Genomic DNA, 19,413 nt, shown 5'->3' with positions numbered 1-19,413 from the left:
AGTCACTTGTTGATTTCAGGCTGCTCATTTCGGCTGCCCTTGGTATAAACGTGGTTTTGTTCATTACAAATCCATCGAGACAACGTCATTCTTACAAATTATTTAATTTTCCTACATTGAACGTGTTAACTTCCTCTTAGCTAGAAAATGTTGTGGGTTTCAAAAAATTGTAATAAAAAACAGGATTTTATTCAAACAAACATAAGAACAGTATTATCCAGATTAATACTGTCGCACTGCAATACTCAAAGCTACATCTCTTGTCGTACATGCTTTTTATAGCGACATTACCTCCAAGTCACTTTTTCTTAAATAGCAATCGTATTTGGCATATTGTTTGAAACTTTTTATGTTACCTACAAGAAGAACTTGGTTACCTCTTATTTTTGTTGGCAGTCACTGATTCGTGACTCTTAAAATTTTTATATAACTACCAATACACAGACAGCATAGGATGTGTTATTGAAAGCGTGTGCAAGACGGAACACTTAAATGTCTTGATAACCTGGGGTCAATAAAATCTGAAAATTGTTATTATAAGATACAGTTTGCCTTCATTGATGGAATAATTTAAGTCTGATTTTTTTTTTCAGTAGATTTTCAAAGCGATTAATTTTCAATACTTCAATATGTGTCATTTAATTATCATAAACCACTTAGTTCTGTGCAGACGCAACGGTTTTTGGAAATCGCATGTAAGTATTTCAACGGACCCTTCTCCTAATGTCACTATATTAATCTCACGTGTTAACAGACGTTTGATTTGAACGTAAACTTGAATTTTTGGGCAACAAAAAATTCAAGCTGTAACACTTTCAGCCGTTAGAAGCAAGTATTTAAAGACAAAATCCATATTTTTTACTCAACGTGTAAAATATAAGATATTTGTCAGTAGACATTAATAACAGTAAGCCGCTAACGAGCGTACTCGGAAATCTAATTCCTACATTACAAAATAATTGAACACGAACCCCTACTATGTGAATTTTGTTAAAATTACAACGATTTTGTTTAAATTCTAATTTTGGCTTAATTTTACAAGAGTAGTTCAGCGTACGAAGAATCATCTATCATAAAACGCGGACAGACAAACGAAATGACAATTTTGATTTCACTATAACAGTCCTTAACCTTTCTTAAAAGGCTGTCGCGTTAAATATTCTTATAGGTATCATTAAATTAATTTTTTAATTAGTGGATAAAGAATGAATAATTTATTGGAACCGGCAAGATTTGGACCCGGGACCATCTGAATATAAAAAGAAACCTACCCTAGTATAGGGAGAAACTATAACAACAATAATTTTACATAACAATAATTAATTCTTTCTGATTTTTATAGAATTTTTCTTACTCTCTCCAATTCCTAAAAGCTTAATTTTCATTGTTTTCACTCGTTTTACAATGTAGCGTAGACGGCAGGTAGATTTCAAATACTTCTAAAACAAATTCACAAAGAAATGAAACTGAAAGCGTGTTCAAATAAGCGAATGCTAATCAAAATTAATTGTAATGTATTTTTACTTTAAGTAAGAGAAAAACAAAAACTCAATAGATGTAATACGGTTGAATAAATTCCTCCCTCAGTACTTGTAACAAAAAGGTTGAGGTTTGAGTTATTTTGTTCCCAACGGTTGGAGCGAAAAGCGAGCTCACCGATATTTGGATTTCGAAAAAGGCAACATATTTTTTTTTATATTATAATATTTTTCTTTTATCGCTGATGAATCAGTTTTAAATTGAAGAAATTCTATAAATAAACTGAATTTTTAATAAGATAAAACATTTTCAATGAAATAATCTGATCTAAATATATATAGTATTAAGTCAATGTTAAGTAAATTTAGCAAATGAATTCCGACTAAATCTTTTTTTTTTGTCGGTAGAAATCCTAGTATTTATGATTATCATTTTTCAAATACTAATTTCATAACAATAAAGATTTTTTAGATTTCATTATAAATGAACGACATTTTACTACATTTTTTATGTCAGTAAAGTCTTTTTTGTTTTTCAGTCAGTGGATTCTGACATAACTCTGTGAATTCAAATAATAACAAAGACATGATGTTGGAAATGTACACCGGGTATTTTTTCAAGCCGATCAATAGGGAGAAATAAAAAAACAAGAAAGAAAGCATGCTCGGTACAGCTTGCAGGTTGAATTTTCATCACGTCTTCCTGTAAACCAGGTTACTGCGAAGAACTTAATCAACAGTTGGGATTTAAATTTTGATTACAAATCAAATAAACCAGATTTGTTTCCGATTATACAATTGTATTTTAAATTCAGCTTTCTTTTGTATTCAAAATAGCTCTACCTGTAAAAAACAACATTGGCAGTGCTATCTATTTAAAGTTCCAAATAACACATCAAATTCAAAATTTTGTAAGAATTATTACACTCTTTATTTTACTTATACTTAGTAAATAGAAAACAATAATCTGAAAGTTAAAATAATTTAAACATGAATAAAAATCAATAATTCATCAATCAATCATCGCAAAATATAATTTACTGAGAGCTAATTATTGTAAATGCGTAATATAAAAGCAATTTTTTTTCTAAAGCTAACTAATTCAAACCGATCTTTGATCAAATAAAACTCGATGTAAAATAAAATTATAAAAAAAGTAATGTTAGTCACAATAATCTAATTATTTGTAAGTAAAAAAGCTAAATCGTATCTGCTACTCAAAGTGAATGGGAGAGCTTAATAAAATTGTGTTCGGGATAAGTTTACTAAGTAGATAAATAGATTAAGAGCAAAGGGAAAAGGAAATTAGCGCAGTATTAGATTTGTTTGATAAGAATGACATAGTTTATATACTCTTTTTTGCCGATAAGTGCCGGAAGCAATAGGTATTTACTTTGTCTTAATTAGGATCGGGTTCCGCTTGAATCCCTAAAGTCAGTGAAGCGACCACACCCCTAGAACTAGACTTATAGCTCTCTAATTGCAACGTTGTATATCCCTTATAAATGTGTGTAAAGTCTGCTCACTATCTTCCTATCGGAAAAACAATGTCTTGAATTTTTTAAAACAATATTTCCTATGAGTTATATAAAAATTCTCACTTTCACAGCCGAAGATTTATGGGTATGAAATAATTCATTTGATTTCGCAACAAAATCCAGTTGGCGTTAGTCCAAAAAGATATTTGAAACTAGTTTGCTCCGGTTTATGTCGGAATTTTAGATAAGTAAGGAATATATTGAAAACGCTTACATTTTTGACGCTCTTCTTTCAGTTTCATATATTTTGTACATGAACTTATTGGGTTCATCAATATGCCTCTCTTATTTGGTGTAGGCGTAGCTGAATATGTACTGGATTGTTGTTTACGAAGTTTGTTAATGAATGTTTCATAATCAAAAACTATTAATTAACTGCGACAAATTCCATCTAACAAAGTATATGTCTGTTCGAGGTTTCTCAAGACCTGGTTATTTGGTTCAAGTTTAGTTTCTCCCAAAAGAATTATTAGCTATTCAGAAGTCAATGAAATCTCTAAGTTCCTCAACATGGTAAACATTTTAATTTATTTTGATACTTCTTTAACAGCCGGAGGTAGGAATGGCCTTACATTGCAAAAAAAAAATCATACCTGCAGAACCGTATACAATTCTTCATTTATTTAATTCCAAATATTTTACTTTGAATTGTATAAAACATGGTCTAAATTATATCATACATTCTTGGAGTGTGATATTGAGGTTACAACAACTAATTCGTCCTGTCTGCGTCATTTCTTGAAAATGCTATAAAAATATAACATAAAAGAGGAATTTATGTCTTAGGCTAATTGTTTCATGAATGAAACATACTTTTAAGCTTGATCGAAAACTGTGGGGAGTCGCTCAGCGTTATAGAATAAAAATGGTCCGAATTTTAAGACATCCGAAAAGAATAGAACAATTTTATTAGTTAAGTCAAGTTTATGTTTATTTTTTTAATAAAACGGAAAGGTTTTGTTTTAAAACAAACATCTGTATTTTGTTTTAACTTATTCGAGTATGTTGTAAATCTAAAATATTTCCCTGTAGTCATTTCTGCGGTTTAGATTTTTATGAAAAAAATATTTGATATATAATATTGGTATAAAAAATATATAAAATAGATTTTTATATCACATAAAGAAAAATACCAATATTAAATATAGAAGGATCAATTATCGGCCTAGTCGCAAAAAGAGTCCTATGAATTATTTAAAAAATTAACACATTTACTACCGTGTCCTATCATTTAACACTTATATAACACAATGATATAAGAAATCATAACAATACTGTTGTCACATCGTGAATCAAATCTTAAATAGAATTTAAATCGTCTAACCTCTTCCTAAGAAAGGATATGTCGTATTAGCTACTTATCATTAAAAGACCGTGACTTGTCTGCACTTGGCCCAGATCACTTAGTCTATGTATATCGTTTGCAGTCTGCGTGCCTGGGCGGGCGTCGCGGTAAGGGGAGGGGGGATGGTTGCCCCGGTTCACCTAAAGCCTTCAGTCTGCTACCAACAGCCGTAGGGGGGAAACGCTCGCCGCCCTTCCGCTGCTCTGTCCGCGTATGCAAACAACGCATATTCTTCAATAAAATAGCGAGTGAAAATACGTTATTATTCAATGTTCTGTTTCTATTAGTGGTTTCTTTCATTTTATGCACCGTTTTGGTATTATAATTTGAAGTACATAAAAGAAATTTTGAGCCGAAGTAAGTAGCTATGTTTTATTGTTAATACGAACGCTTTGCATTATGTAATTGGTGTTATGACTTAACACGACCCTTCCACAGGTCACTACGGTTCGTTATAGTAAAATTAAATACATTTAACGTTTTCAGATGTTTCCTTTGTTTTGTAATTTTTTTTATAATAATCTACAATAGCTCTTAATACAATTGTGGTCCAATTTTTTTATGTGGCATTAAACAAAAACCTCTGTATCGGCTTCGCTTAACCATATAAGGCAAACACCGGTTCTGTAAATGTGACTTAAAATGTGACATATGGAAAATAAAAGGCAAATTGCAAATAAGAAACAAAATAGCAAAACAAATTAGGATCACATGATGCACTTATGATAGCTTCGTTGTATTATATATTGTCAGGATATTCTGATTGAAAGTGAACTTATCTTCTATTTGAAAAGTCCATAAATTTTTCTCAAATGAATAATCCATGAAAACAGTCATATAAAGTTGAAGTTCCAGGAATGATAGATCTTAAACATGCCATTCAAAATCATTTGTGCAAAAAATCTAAAGAAAACGATGATATGAAATATCTGCTTTAAATTTATTTAACTATAACAATAACTATATTAAATTATGTGTCTTTATATATAATAAACAATAATAATAAATAATAATCTTTATATATAATAAAGAATCAATAAATGCTTATCTTATAATTTGGTTATAACACACGAAGACGCGGTAAGCAGCTAGTGAAAATAAAAAGCTATGGAAAGTCAATTCATTGTAAGAAATTAATTGCATAAGGAATTGGAATCACTCGATTTATTCGCCTAATTCTATTTGTTTCCGCTTCAAAGAAAAGGGGAAGAGATTGCAAAGGGAATTTTAATGGGGATTTTAAGTAAAATAGATACCTCGCCCTTTAGTTCAGTGATGTTACATTACTTCATTTCTAACATTTCATAAGTTACAGTTAATAGATTTATGAATTTCTTAGTTAAAATTTTTTAGTTATACTGAAGCGTTGATGGGTTGACATTGAGGTTTTCAAACGTTCCTTTTTATATTACGTCGTTTTGCTTGTCCCTCATTTGAAAACTTTGAATCGAATGATTTGAACATGTCGATTTAATGTACAACAGTACATACGTGAAATATTAATATTTGCGCCGAGAAAACTTGGTTACAGTATTGTCATTGATAAGATAAAAGATACAATAACTTATCAAATCACAGAACTAATACTCGTATTTGAGTACGATAACGATTTTACATAATTCAATATTATATTGTTACACAGAATATGAAAATATAGAATGTTGCCAGTACTTAGAGCATCAATGACAAAAAAATATATATATATTTATAATTTTTCAATATCGAAAAACATCAAAACCGACAGAATTAAGTAAGTTTTAAATTAAATATAAAATTAACGAAAAAAAAAAAACAAAAAAATTAAATTCATGATAGCTGTTTCGTAAAAAAAATATCAATTGATTTAAATCATTTCGTATAAGTAAATCAAACACGTCCAGGCTATATATAGAAAACATCGATTGGTATTTATGATGAAGCCTTAAAACATGGTACTGTTTACAACTGGTTTAATGAATTAAGGCGTGGTTGTATCAAATTCGCCCTTGATAGAAAGAACCAATTCTGTGTAAATGAAAGTCTTTCTTTTCCCAAAACATGACTGACTCAAAATAGATGATTAATTACGTATTTTTATGCCATGGTTTCATTCACTTATTATGAGCTAGGTGTTGGATGAAAAGTCGCGAAATAATGAAAATCGCCTGGTATCAAAATTGTAAAGAAAAATTTGATTTCTTTTGATCTAGGCAGATTTTGCTTAATAGTAACCTTTATTATAGCACCTCATAATGTTTCTAATTTTCTAACGTTATTATTTTTTTTGCACAAAATTTTAAGACTCACACTTAACTATAGACGAAATATTGTGTAATTTTTTTTTAACGATTCCGTCCAAACTGTGTTATCTTTTATAATTTTCCATCGTTATCACATCTCTTTGTTGTATGATAATTTTTCATACGTTAAAATTATATACTTAGTACTTATAAACCAACATTGTAATTACTTAATTTTTTAACTTATACTTTGTGAGTGAACTCGGGTTAATCATCCAATATGATTATCATGATTAGTTTAAAATGTTAAAATTAAATTAGCAAAAAATATATCTTTTTATAACCTTGATTAATGTATCTATTAATTTAGGCGGAGAAAATAAAATGTATACCTTTCATGATATTCTATGTTCCTGTCGGATTTACTGAATCCAACGTTGAATTAATTGCAACACAAATCGAATTACTGCGTTGATTGAAATCCTTTTATACGCACATATCAGGTATAGCTATGACGTAAATATCTATCCACATTCACTATTGAGATACATCAGGTGTTTAATATAAAAATTATGCATGGATTTAAGGTTTGAGCAATAAAAGCATGACTTAAGAGAACAGTATATTCTAAACAGAAAAATTTTCTATGTCTGTTTTGTTTTATTTAATATTACATTAAATTTTGTTACAATTAGAGACCAGGCTGAATGTTTCGACAGAATCAATTATCTTAGTTGGAACGATCTAAATGTTTTTTTTTTTAAATAGAAGATAGTTTTCTGTCAGTTAGTCCTTGTTATTTTAAAAAGACAGTTTTCTGTTTTGGTATTATAACCAAGAATAAAATCTGTCGAAATTTTTAAAGTAGTATTAATAATGAGAGGAGATGAGAAAAATTTAAAATTTAATTCATATAATAGCCTGCTGTATGCGACAAAGGGGAAATACTCAGAGGAGTAATGCGCTTTACTTGCGACAGGGGAACAAAGCGCTCGTGATATTGCTAATTCCACGTCAATTCTCTTTACGCATCTGGATGATACATACATACAAACAGATACTTGTATATACAATATGTTTGTTACTTTTAAAAAGGATAAATTCATATACATATATTTTATTTTATTCTTGTAAAGTCTCAGTATTTTCGTAAATAAAACAAGGGACCAATAACATTTTATTGATCCGTATACATCTACCAATTAATTATTTTTACCTTTAAAATAATAATATGATTGAAAACGATAATTAATATAGTCAATGACTATGTTTTGTCCTATGGATATATTGGATAATAGGGTTGTCAGTTTTTTATAGTAACATCAATTGGTATGAAATTATTTTAGTATATTTTAATAGATTGAAAACATATTATATGATACACTCTAATTGAGAACACCTTGTTAGCGGTCATTTGGTGTTGACACACTTGTGTTACTTTTTATCGCTAATTCGCTAATGCCTTGCCTTGAGGAAATAAAAGGTAAGTCAATTCATCTATTAACAACAGTCATAATTACATTCTGATTTGAACCTTACTTTATCACACCTAAGATTCATAACAGTTTGTTTGCGGTAAGATCACTGTTGACCAAAACCAGACGTTAAGCAGTCCCTACACGTATGATGTTTGAACGTGTGTCTTTTATTTATGGTAGCATTTTATAGCGATGATAATAAAAATCGGTGTCTGCAGCATAATCTACGTGCTGGAGAGCAGTTATTTCAATATAAAAACTAATACATCCATATTAAAGTATTGTATATGATTAATTTAAATAATAAATCTATATATATATATATAGATATATTATTTATGAATAATATCATCTAAGGAACTACAATAAAATACTGTTTTTTATTCCGACTTTATATTGATATCTAAAAATAAAGAAAAACGTTACTTTACTAAATATGGTAACACTCGGAATTGACAGCCGTCGTGCTCATTTACGCGACATTTACCACATACAAGAATTTCCATTAATTCCAAAAATTCGTCTCCTTTTTCTTATCGTTATGGAGACAATATGGGTATATATTTTTAAAGAAAATTTTTTTGATATTTGGTACTGTCCTCGAAGATAAAGATAGGCATGATGTGATAAACACAACTATCAGATTACTAGGGATAAAACTGTGCCGCTGATACATAGTCGAGTTTGTCTGTAAACTGATTACAGGAATGTAAAATTCAGTATTTCAATAACATTCACCTTCATATTTTTTTCGAACACAAAAATTATAACGTAAATTTTAGAGTTTTTATCTGATGAGTCGTTTTGAAAGATTTATTCATCAGCTGCTCAGTAAAAATAAACATTTAGAAAAAATCATTGCAACTATAATGGAGAAACAAACAAAATATTGTGAATAATTCGGAGTAAATATTCAAAACAAAAATATAATATTTTTGCTAATTAGGTCAGAGTGTTTTCAAAGCAAGGCAACTAACTATCTTTAACAAACCAATTAATTAAATGAGATAATAATATTTTTTAATCTTGAGATAGAAAAGTATGATCTAAAACATTTAATATTATCTCATTTTAATATAGGAGTATAAAATTGTATAAAATTCCAACAGCTCTTAATTAAACAGCTATTAGGTATGAAAGAATTTCGTATTGTAATTTTTATCATGCAACCTAATTCTATACAACTGAGAAGGAAAACTAATATGTAATAGCAATAACACGTGGCGAAATTCATGCCCTATTGATTAATGTGTAATTCCAATGTAAAACCAATATTTTTGTACTATTTCCTCATACAGTAATTAATGAATCATTATAATATTGGGTTTTCCTTGTGTTATCAAATTAGTCTTGATTTACCTTACTTTGGGTGGCTGGTACGTTTTGTTTCATAAACTAATTCAAAGTTTCGTGATTATGACCAAAAAATTAATTGAATTTATGAAAACTTAATTTCAATTTCTCTATACTAATAGATGTGAACGTGATTTTGTCTACTCAAAGTTATATGTATCATAACATTTTCTGCTCGACCGCGTTTTGCAAGCTCACAAATTCTCTTAATAGAACTGTTTAATGTCCTTTTGGATTACTTTAATGATGTTTTTGTTCTGTATATATTATATTAAGCCTTAAATATATTTCTTTAATTTTCTATGTTTTTGACATCGAATAAAACTTTTATGTACCATAGAATTAATTAATGAAAATATTAAAATTTTATACATTACTAATTAAAAGGCACTATTAGTATTGAACTTACAAAATTTTAAGCGTAATATGTATTCTCCTTTATAAAAAAAAACTTTCATTATTATTTTTAAAATTAGATGTTAAACTAAGCAAGCATAGGAAAAACAAAGAATTTAAAACAAAAGTCAGATTATTCTATAGCTGTGATCGTACGATATTTGTGTAGATCATCTATAAACACTTCTATTGTGCATGGAAAATCTCAATTTTTTTTTTTATTTATGAAAAGATATAAAAACATTATTTTATATAACTGAAGGATAAAAGACTTAAGATGCAATCGTTAAATAAACATATAACAATCGCTCACATCTCTATGATCGAAAAAATTAAAAATGCAAGTTTAAATTGTGTTTTAGTCAAAATAATTTCCTCATTTCCTTTATGTATCTTTATCAGTGTTTTCTGATAATATGTCATGATTTGATAATACATATATGTACATGCCCATGGACACTTCCGCAACTCAGATTACTATAAGGATGTATCATTCTCAAAATCGGTAAACCTGTTTTTTTGAGTGTGATTATTAATAATGTATTAATAATACATAAGGTTTAAAACAAAAATTTTTTTGGTTACTACAATCATTCTAACAAAAATAATCTTAGATTTCCTGTACCCGAATAATATCTTCCACGTTTCGAAGACATAAAATAGATTAAATACTATAGAATAATCTGTCGAAGTCGGCAAATATTTGAGAGGAAGAAGACTGAAATTTCAAACTGAGAGAAAACAAAATAAAACCAGCTTTAACTGAAGATTTAGTTTCAAGCAATATACCTTTTCAACAAATGAATGATTCATGGTTGGAAACTATTCCAGTTCAGCCTTAAACATACGTTTTATCAGCAGTGTTTACAATGTTTTCGTTAATATTCATTAATTGAGGAAATATATAGATTTAAAAATAATTCACGGTTCCAGACAGTGAAACATTTCTGTGGTAACCAGCATGACAATTAGCAGATTGTCAGTTAAATAAAAGAGGGTGACAGTTCTTCATTAACGAGGTCACAGGTGTAACTTGTAACTTGAAAAGGTAGGGATTAAGGGTTTCAAAATATAGTAGTAAAAAGGGGTCTCATGACACAAGGCTTAAATACGCAACATTTTTCTTTATGGTACAAATCATATACATATATATAAAATCTATTTACGGCAAGTCATTAAATTTGTTGTATTTACGTTTTAAAGGAAATAATAAGAAAGAGGCGTTTATTCTTTTTACGTGTTGGCAAGTTTGTATCACAGAAATCCAAGCTAATGATTGAGAAATATATAAATATATTCATATGAATAGTTAGTTGGATTTATTCAGAAAGAAAAGTGATTGAAACTATTAAAGACAATTCAACAATTTTATCATAAAACCCTAAACATTATGGCCCTAACCAATCGCATAAAATTTAAATGACCGACGGACCGATTTATTACCGTTTTATTATTAATTATTCGCCTTCACTGTTTAGAATTTTTAGTATCTAATAACGAGGTACATTTATGGTGGATATTAAAAATAAAATTATTTTTTTATTTAAATTATGTGAACGTGTCATTATCCAATCCATACTTTATAGGATAAAACTCGCTTCGATTTTGTCGTGAATTCAAAAACCCTGACATTGTGTTTCATGTTGCAAAGTTTAATTTTCATCCTAGATTTTGTGTAAATATAAACGTCATTTATTATAAATTTTTATTTAATATCTTAATTTAAAAATATATTGAAATCATATACAAAAATGAACCTGGGAATTATATCTGGTGTGATTAAAATATAAAGTAATATATATATATGAAGACGTACCCTTCACTTAAGACTTATATGATAATAACGTTTGTAGATACTCCATAAACGAATTTATATTTAGATCACAATACATTATGTTATATAAAAATATGAACTAAAATTAGGCATATTTTAGAAGTGTATTCCAAATAAGCGGGTCAGTTATCATTACAAACATGAAAATCACAGTAATTTGACATTTAAAGTTAGGAGATAATAAGGGGAATTGCTTGTTATAAGTAGGGGTAAGTTTGTATGGTGAATTGAACGGTTGCTTATAGTCTTGGTACCATCATTTTAATATTTATATAATTGAATGTATTCAATAGAGGCTAGGTGTTACTGAATGTAAATAACTGAACAAATACCATCTCAATACTCACAGCAATATTTACCGCCGTCTAGAAGCCATTATACTGATTAATGCATCCGTTAGATGAAATGCTATTTCCTCGTGCTGGACAGCGTCCATTGCGACTTTTCTTAGACTTATTCGTACAATATTTTTATACATCTATTCTGCTTATTATATTCAACTAACGCTTGCCATACATATTTATATTGATCATCATAAAACAATTTATTTTCCTTACTTTTCACGCTTAAACTACAAGATTTATATACAGGATTTCCATTTCAATTATATCAAATATATATATATATAAAGTTGTTTCAAAATAATAATTGTATCTATTAATACTTTACTCAATGTTTATTTATCTTTGACGTCAATATCACTTCAATCTCAATAATATTTTGTCGCTAATATTATGTTGGTATGACTGCCAAAATAAACAACAATTAAAATTCGTGTGTCTAAAATTTTAAATAAATAAAGGTGTCGGTTTTCATCTGTTATCAGTGGACTGTCCTCGCTGCGTTCGAGATAAATTTTATCTTGATCGACTTTTCCGTTTCAAATAATCGACGCCTTTGAAGTTTATGGCATTCATATGTTATATTGTGTTATTTTTTTCAATTGCAGCTATTAGTCTGATGTATTTTATTCGTATAATAAACAATGATAATATACCGTCACCAAGTATTCACGGCCATCTGTTGTTATTTCCTTTGATAGCTTACGACCAATTTTATTTTATTTATATATCAATGAAAGAAATCACTGATTGTTTTTCTATTCAAGTTTATGTCTATTTTAAAATATAACCTTCTACTAGCTTTATTTCTCTTTTTAAATATTCTCTCTAAATATTTTTCTCTCTAAAAAAATGTTTTAATAAAAATAAAAAATATTACACAATGTTTACTGTGAACTTTAGATATCACAATATATATATATAGATAAATAAAATAGTGTTTGTATAATAAAAGAAAGAAAAATCTTAAAATAATCTCTTTACGTTTTCTTTTAATATTCTAACAATATAACAATTTCTCGCTTTAAATTGAAGTGATTGACAGACCAATAATTTAATTTACTTTGCTGTCTTTAAACATCAATTAAGGACTAAGTGAGGGGGACGTCTCAAGTGGAATTTCAAATTTTTAGTTGGTTAAGTCCCAGGTTTGTGAGGTTTACGTAATTTACGATAGATTTTTAATAAAATTTATAAGATATCCATATAAAATTAACTTGTTATATTCTGTATTATGTTATAAATTCATTAAACTGATATTTAAATATCAATGGTATTCAAAAATTTTATTTTTATAAAACATGAAAGCATTTAAACAAAAACTAAGAATGCTATTTTTATTTTAAACCTACAATAACTAATTTAACATTTTAAAAAGTATTTCTTCCTGGTGATTATAAAGGTTATTAATTTATAAGTAAATGTAATGAAGAAAACGTGCATATGTTTTATATACGAGTATACTATGTTATTATAATATTATATAAGAAAGAAGCATTTCTAAAATAAAACACTACATTTCAAACGCATATATCGTATATTATGAGAACTTAATGGTATTCGTATCTATTGTTACATTAAAAGCTTTTAAGGCTTCAAAAGACATCGCATTGAAAGCAGATTTCAATGCTCTTTTTATGTGAAATAAATAATTTATTATTAAACAAACAGACACGTAGTAAATTTTAAAAATCTTGATAATTTTATTACGTAGCAAAAAAAAGTAGAACAAACATTTAGAATTGTTGAAAGGTAATTTCAAAAAATGTAATTCTATTAAATTTATAATAAATAAATGTTTTGAAAATACTAAGTTATTTTAAACAATTCATGTAACTTCTATTTAATTTTATATAAAAAGATTTTGAAAAAAAAAAACTGCACAGAAAAATGTCGTTCATAAAATATTAATAATTAATGCTCAAACCTTCTCCATGCGAGAAGAGGCTTATGCTCAGCAGTGGGCTTCCGATAGGCTGATGATGATGATGATGATGATGATGATGATGATGATGAAAATATATTTAAAAACTAAAACAAAACAGTGTTAAAGACAAAATCAACTAGATATCTCTACACAAACATCCCAGTGTTAAATTCTTATAATTTTGAAAATAGAATTGAATTAAAAATCAAACAGAAAATATATAATGAACAAATCATCGGCGTGAGCATGACTCGCAATTGCAAGCTCCGGAAAATTCCTTTCAGAATATCAATCACTCAATCTTTTAACTTAATTAAGAATAGAATGATCGATTTACTATGAAAATGAAATCCGACATATCTGGCAATATTAATTGGCAGTGGTCGCATGGAACTAGAACTAATTGTCTAAATTATCCTACAGTACGTATATAACAATTCCATACTAGTCTTCGACAAAAGCCTAAGAAATCCCCACTGATCAAAGATTTGAGCCGAAGATTCCTCGCTCAGATGAGCTGATTAAGATAGCCTTTATCAATTTCTACCAAAACTGTACTAGTACATTTTCTTTTTATCTGAGATTCTTGCGACGGAAGTTTTCTCACTGGGACGAAATTCAGCTAACTAACTGATACTTCGATACTTTCTATACGGTTTATATTTATAAGGGTAATATGACACAATTTTAAACTTTCAGCTGAAACTCAAGTAACTTTCTATTGTTGCATAAAATACCTCCTTATATTGGTGCATAAAATGTCTATGATATTTTAGTATATATGTTTATTGCTTATATTAATAAAAATATTTTTTTTTTGGTAAATTATGGGTTGTACAATAATGCGTTTAAATAATATAAGTTCTGATAGCCAATAGTGTGCTCGTAACGTCCCATCATTGCATGAATCAATTAAAACTACGTGCCATTGATAAGTCAATTCGTGACCATATCATCTGTGAAGTATATTTCTGATAGAAAATTAGGGATGTACGTATTTTAAATCAAATAGGAAGTAGGGCCATTCGTCGAGGTTTATTGAAATATATAAGCTATACAAACTTTAGGCCACATATGTATATAGGTACGAAATTACATCAGATATTAAAAATGTACGAACCTCAAAGTCAATAACGTGCTTTTAAATATCGTAGATATTTGCTTGCTAAGACAGAATAAAACCATAATTCGCGGCTTTATAGAATTATGAAATATAATAAAGAATTTTACGAGACTTGATATTTTAATACCTGTGAAATTTTCATGAAAAATTATAATGCCTAAATCCATGAGCACATTAGGGGACTAAGTTAGCACGCTCTGCGGGCATTGAAAGGACATACGAGATCAAATTAAGTCATCGTTGGAGATAAATCACAAATAATAAGTTGCTGAGATACAAACAAAACAACGAGTTAAAGAAAAAACATTTTTTTTTAATATTGGTAAAATTATAGATATTATTGTATCTGAATAGACGTGTCTTTGGTATACCTATTATCTTTTATCTCGAATTGGATTGAAAACAGAACTTTCTGGAATGACAAGGGCTAGGAATACTCAGATTAATCCGTCAAATTCAAATCTTTACCTTAATCACTGATCGTATTTGCTTGTTTTGAAAAAAAATTAACCCAAGACAAATAAAATTTTGAGGTAATGGAGTCGATGTCTGTACAGTGTTTGCAATAGGGTTGTCAAAATCATTTAAAAATAACGTTTGTTTTAAAATATGTAAAAAAATGTGACATTATAAATAAATACATATATATATGAAGGACAAGACATTTGGTAGTAAAATTATAAAGATTCCATTCCATTCCACGCGAAACTAGTTACATCATTATTTATTGTTGTATTAACGTTGATAAAAAGAAGTGTTTTGTTTTTAATGTGAAAAAAGTAAATTAACAGAAACATCATAATAACATGTAATAGTCCTTGAAAACCTTAAAACTATCGACATAGAATTAGATTATCTAGTCTTACAAGACACCTTGCTTCTTTTCAAAACAAATATATTATTGTAAATACAGTAAAACCTATTTTGTATTCAAATACATTACAAGTCATTACGTTTACATCGTCTCAACCAGAGTAATTTCTTTTCTAGACATGTAAATATTAATAATATAGATGCGGTAATTTATTAATTATTGTTTAAAATTTAATAAATTTATGAACGTAAAATACTTTATACGCCATTTAAATCGAACTTTAAGTTAGCCATAGTTTACAAAACATTCTCATATAACCCGTTTATGTTGAAAAGTCGCTGGAAGTATCTATGAAGCAAGGGTGATTTCATCCATCTCAATAAATCTACCTCAGAATTCATTGATCTCAAATAAAACCGCTACGGTTTGAAGGAGATAACGTTGAAGTACTTAACTTCCAAAAGACACTCAGATAGAGTATTTGTGGCTGAATGTGGCCTGTTTGATTTTACTTCATATTATATTTTCAGTATTTTGAAGTTGTTGATCGATTACTTTGCTCCTTACGCTGTTTTTTTATATTCTTTGTCTGTTTGCTTAGTCTGTAATTTTTTTGTGGTCGAAATCTAATATAGAAGCCTTTACGTGTAAAGACTTAGAAATAAATATTAAATGTAATTTTCAAATATACATGCCAATAAATAAAATAAATTTAATGGGCGTTTTGCCTCGTGATTTACTTCGGAAATGTCACCTTAGTAAAGAATTATTGTAGGTTTTATGACCCAGCCTCTTACACTGAAATATCGTTACAATGTAGGTCACTTTAAAGTTTAAGTAGATAGTTTATGCTTTGTTTACTATAAGATATTTCAAAGTAGTGAGTTTATTGACTTTGTATGTATTATGTACTATTTATTGACATTGATTATTGGATCCGATTGATTGTACGGGCGGAAAGTAACGCCATCTATGGAAGGCAAGTGTAAACTTTATAAGAACAGTTAAGAAATTTCAAGCCCGTATACACTATAATCTTAAATACATGGTATAAAACTATTTGTATATATCTATTAAACATAACCCTATCAAAAAAGTGTCTATTTTTAAATAACCGACAAGCATATAAAACATGAACTGACAGTAAATATTTTACAGCTCTTGTTATCGAAAACAATTCGGCATTTGTAATTTTTTTTGTCATTATCCATACATATATAACAATAACTATTTTAAAACTTTTGTAAACCTGATATAATTTGTGTAATACTAATCGCTTGGTTGTATAAAACCTTTTTACTTTAGAGTTTTAGATTGCGAGGCTAATGGAAGCCATTTACTTGCGAGCTTAAAAGTTCTTTGTAAAAATTTTCCTTCATCCTCTGTTAACAATAATCTTTCAAAAGCCATGTTAGAAATTTTCCGCTATTTTATTCTATAGAAAAGATTTTTATGTGAAAAGATTTTATTTATGGACCGTTCCATAATTATTTTCATACAGATTACGTTACAATACAAAAATACTGCAGAAATTATCTGTTTAACCATCTATATGTTCTAAGAATGAAAATATATATTTTAGGACTTATATATTACGTATTTTTTTTTTCAAATTAAAAAGGTAAAAAAATATGACAGGTATACATATATTAATTAATGTAGAAATACATCAAAAGGTTTATATTACAAATTTGAATTCTTCCGATTATCGTAAGCTGTAAGTAAAATATAATTCATAAATAGGTTTAAAAAATCATATTCAAAATGCAAATACTTACTGTTTATAAATAATAAACTATCAGATCCAGTTAGTTTCTGAGGAACTTGTTTGAAACCTTATTATGGAAGCCACAGAGTAAGGCAACTCCAAATATTATTAGTGGTATATAACTAAGTATATATATATATATACTTAGTTAGTATATATATAGTTAGTATATATATATGTATATATACATATATATATACTAACTATATATGAAAGTTTATTATTTATAAACAGTAATTGTATGCATTTTGAAAATATTTTTTTTTACCTATTTATGAATTATATTTTACTTACAGCATAAGATAATCGGAAGAATTCAAATTTCTAATATAAACCTTTTGATGTATTTCCACATTAATTAATATATACGTTTCATTATTGTTTTTTTTTCTCTTTAATTTGAAAAAAAAATTACGTAATATATATATTTATCTTTTACGTGATTATGAACAAACTTGAAATGTAGACAAAATAATGTTTACGTGTTATAAAAAAGAAATTTTATTGTCGATATTAAAATTGCGATACAATATTTAAAAGCACATTAACCCGTTAAGATGTTAAAGTTATTGATTCATATTCTAACTAACAATGACGAAACATTAATTATTAATAAACTGTGATTGTACGGTACTTGTAATAAATACACAGATATTTAGTAACAAGGAAAACAAGATCCTCTTATATTTTATGTGAGTAAAAAACTTTAGTAGCCCATATTATATTTAGAGAAAAAAAAAGTGTAATTTACAAGATTTCTTCACACCATAATAATTACAAGTTAAAAAACTGAGTATATTTTTCTATAATTTTCATACGATACATTTTATTTCAATGATAATAATAAAATGTTTTGATAACAACTTAGTTATATGTAAGTATGGCAACGATTGCTAATTTTATTGAGCGGTGTGGTTCACAGTCCGAGTTTTAAGTGGTCATATAAAGATTTATAAGTCCTTACATCCTTAAATTATTTCAACTTCTACCGGTTTTTGTCTCTATACCTTATTCATTGGATGGGAAGAAAAAATAATTTATCATCCCACCACAATACACACGATACGCTTAAGGGATTTTGTTGCCTGTGACTTAGACTCGACTTAGACTAGACTTATAAACTCGATTTTTACTGTAATACAATTAAACAATATCAATAGTAACATTATTTATTATTATTATTAGTAATAAACATTTAAGAAAACATATTGTTTAAACAAGCTAAATATCTTTAGAGTAAGAAAATAAAATCTGAACATGAATTGTAAATTCGTATTATGTATATAAGGATCTTAATTTTATATATCTTTACTACTATTTTAAGCTTAAACTGTAATCAAATTAAACCTCGTCCACGCAGGGTTAAATTGATTTCAATGATCCAGGTTACACTATTCTGAGAATTATAAAATTGTCTGCAAGGTCCTAGTTTTTATACATTTCTAACAATTCTATAGTATAGTTGATGCCTATACATATTGGTTGAAGTAATGATTGTATAGTGCCAAATTAAATTTAGAATTTTTCGTAAGTAACAACTTTTAAAGCAAATACCATCTAAAGATTTAGATGTTAGGGTATGTTTAGTCCAAGTCGCTTGTGGAGCGTTAGTAATTTTCCATTCATAAATCTTCGCACTTTATAGTTTTAATGTAGGTTATCATATGAGAAACGAAGAACACTTCGTTTGTAGTATCATGATGCAATCTTGGACTGAGCATACAGTTGTAAAAGTCGTAGTTGTAGTGATATGATTTTGGTAGTGCTAGGAGTGAAATAAAAACTTCTAGAAAAGTGGA

The 19,413-nt window shown here is 27.9% G+C and overlaps 1 protein-coding gene across 2 annotated transcripts in view; it reads left to right on the top strand.

The window, feature by feature from the left end:
• The first annotated feature begins 4,510 nt into the window (after positions 1–4,510).
• LOC116774681 (cGMP-specific 3',5'-cyclic phosphodiesterase-like) overlaps positions 4,511–19,413 on the top strand; it is a 61,160-nt gene continuing 46,257 nt past the window's right edge. The window contains exon 1 of one of the 2 annotated variants that reach the window (XM_061524082.1): positions 4,511–4,718. The gene's annotated coding sequence lies outside the window, so the exon portion shown is untranslated. The remainder of the gene's footprint in view (positions 4,719–19,413) is intronic. The other variant, XM_032667400.2, reaches the window with a different exon arrangement.

The sequence above is a fragment of the Danaus plexippus genome, chromosome 23, assembly GCF_018135715.1.
Source record: "Danaus plexippus chromosome 23, MEX_DaPlex, whole genome shotgun sequence".
Classification (NCBI taxonomy): Eukaryota; Metazoa; Arthropoda; class Insecta; order Lepidoptera; family Nymphalidae; genus Danaus; species Danaus plexippus.
Note: the sequence above shows the minus strand (reverse complement) of the source record. Positions and strands in the feature narration are given on the sequence as shown.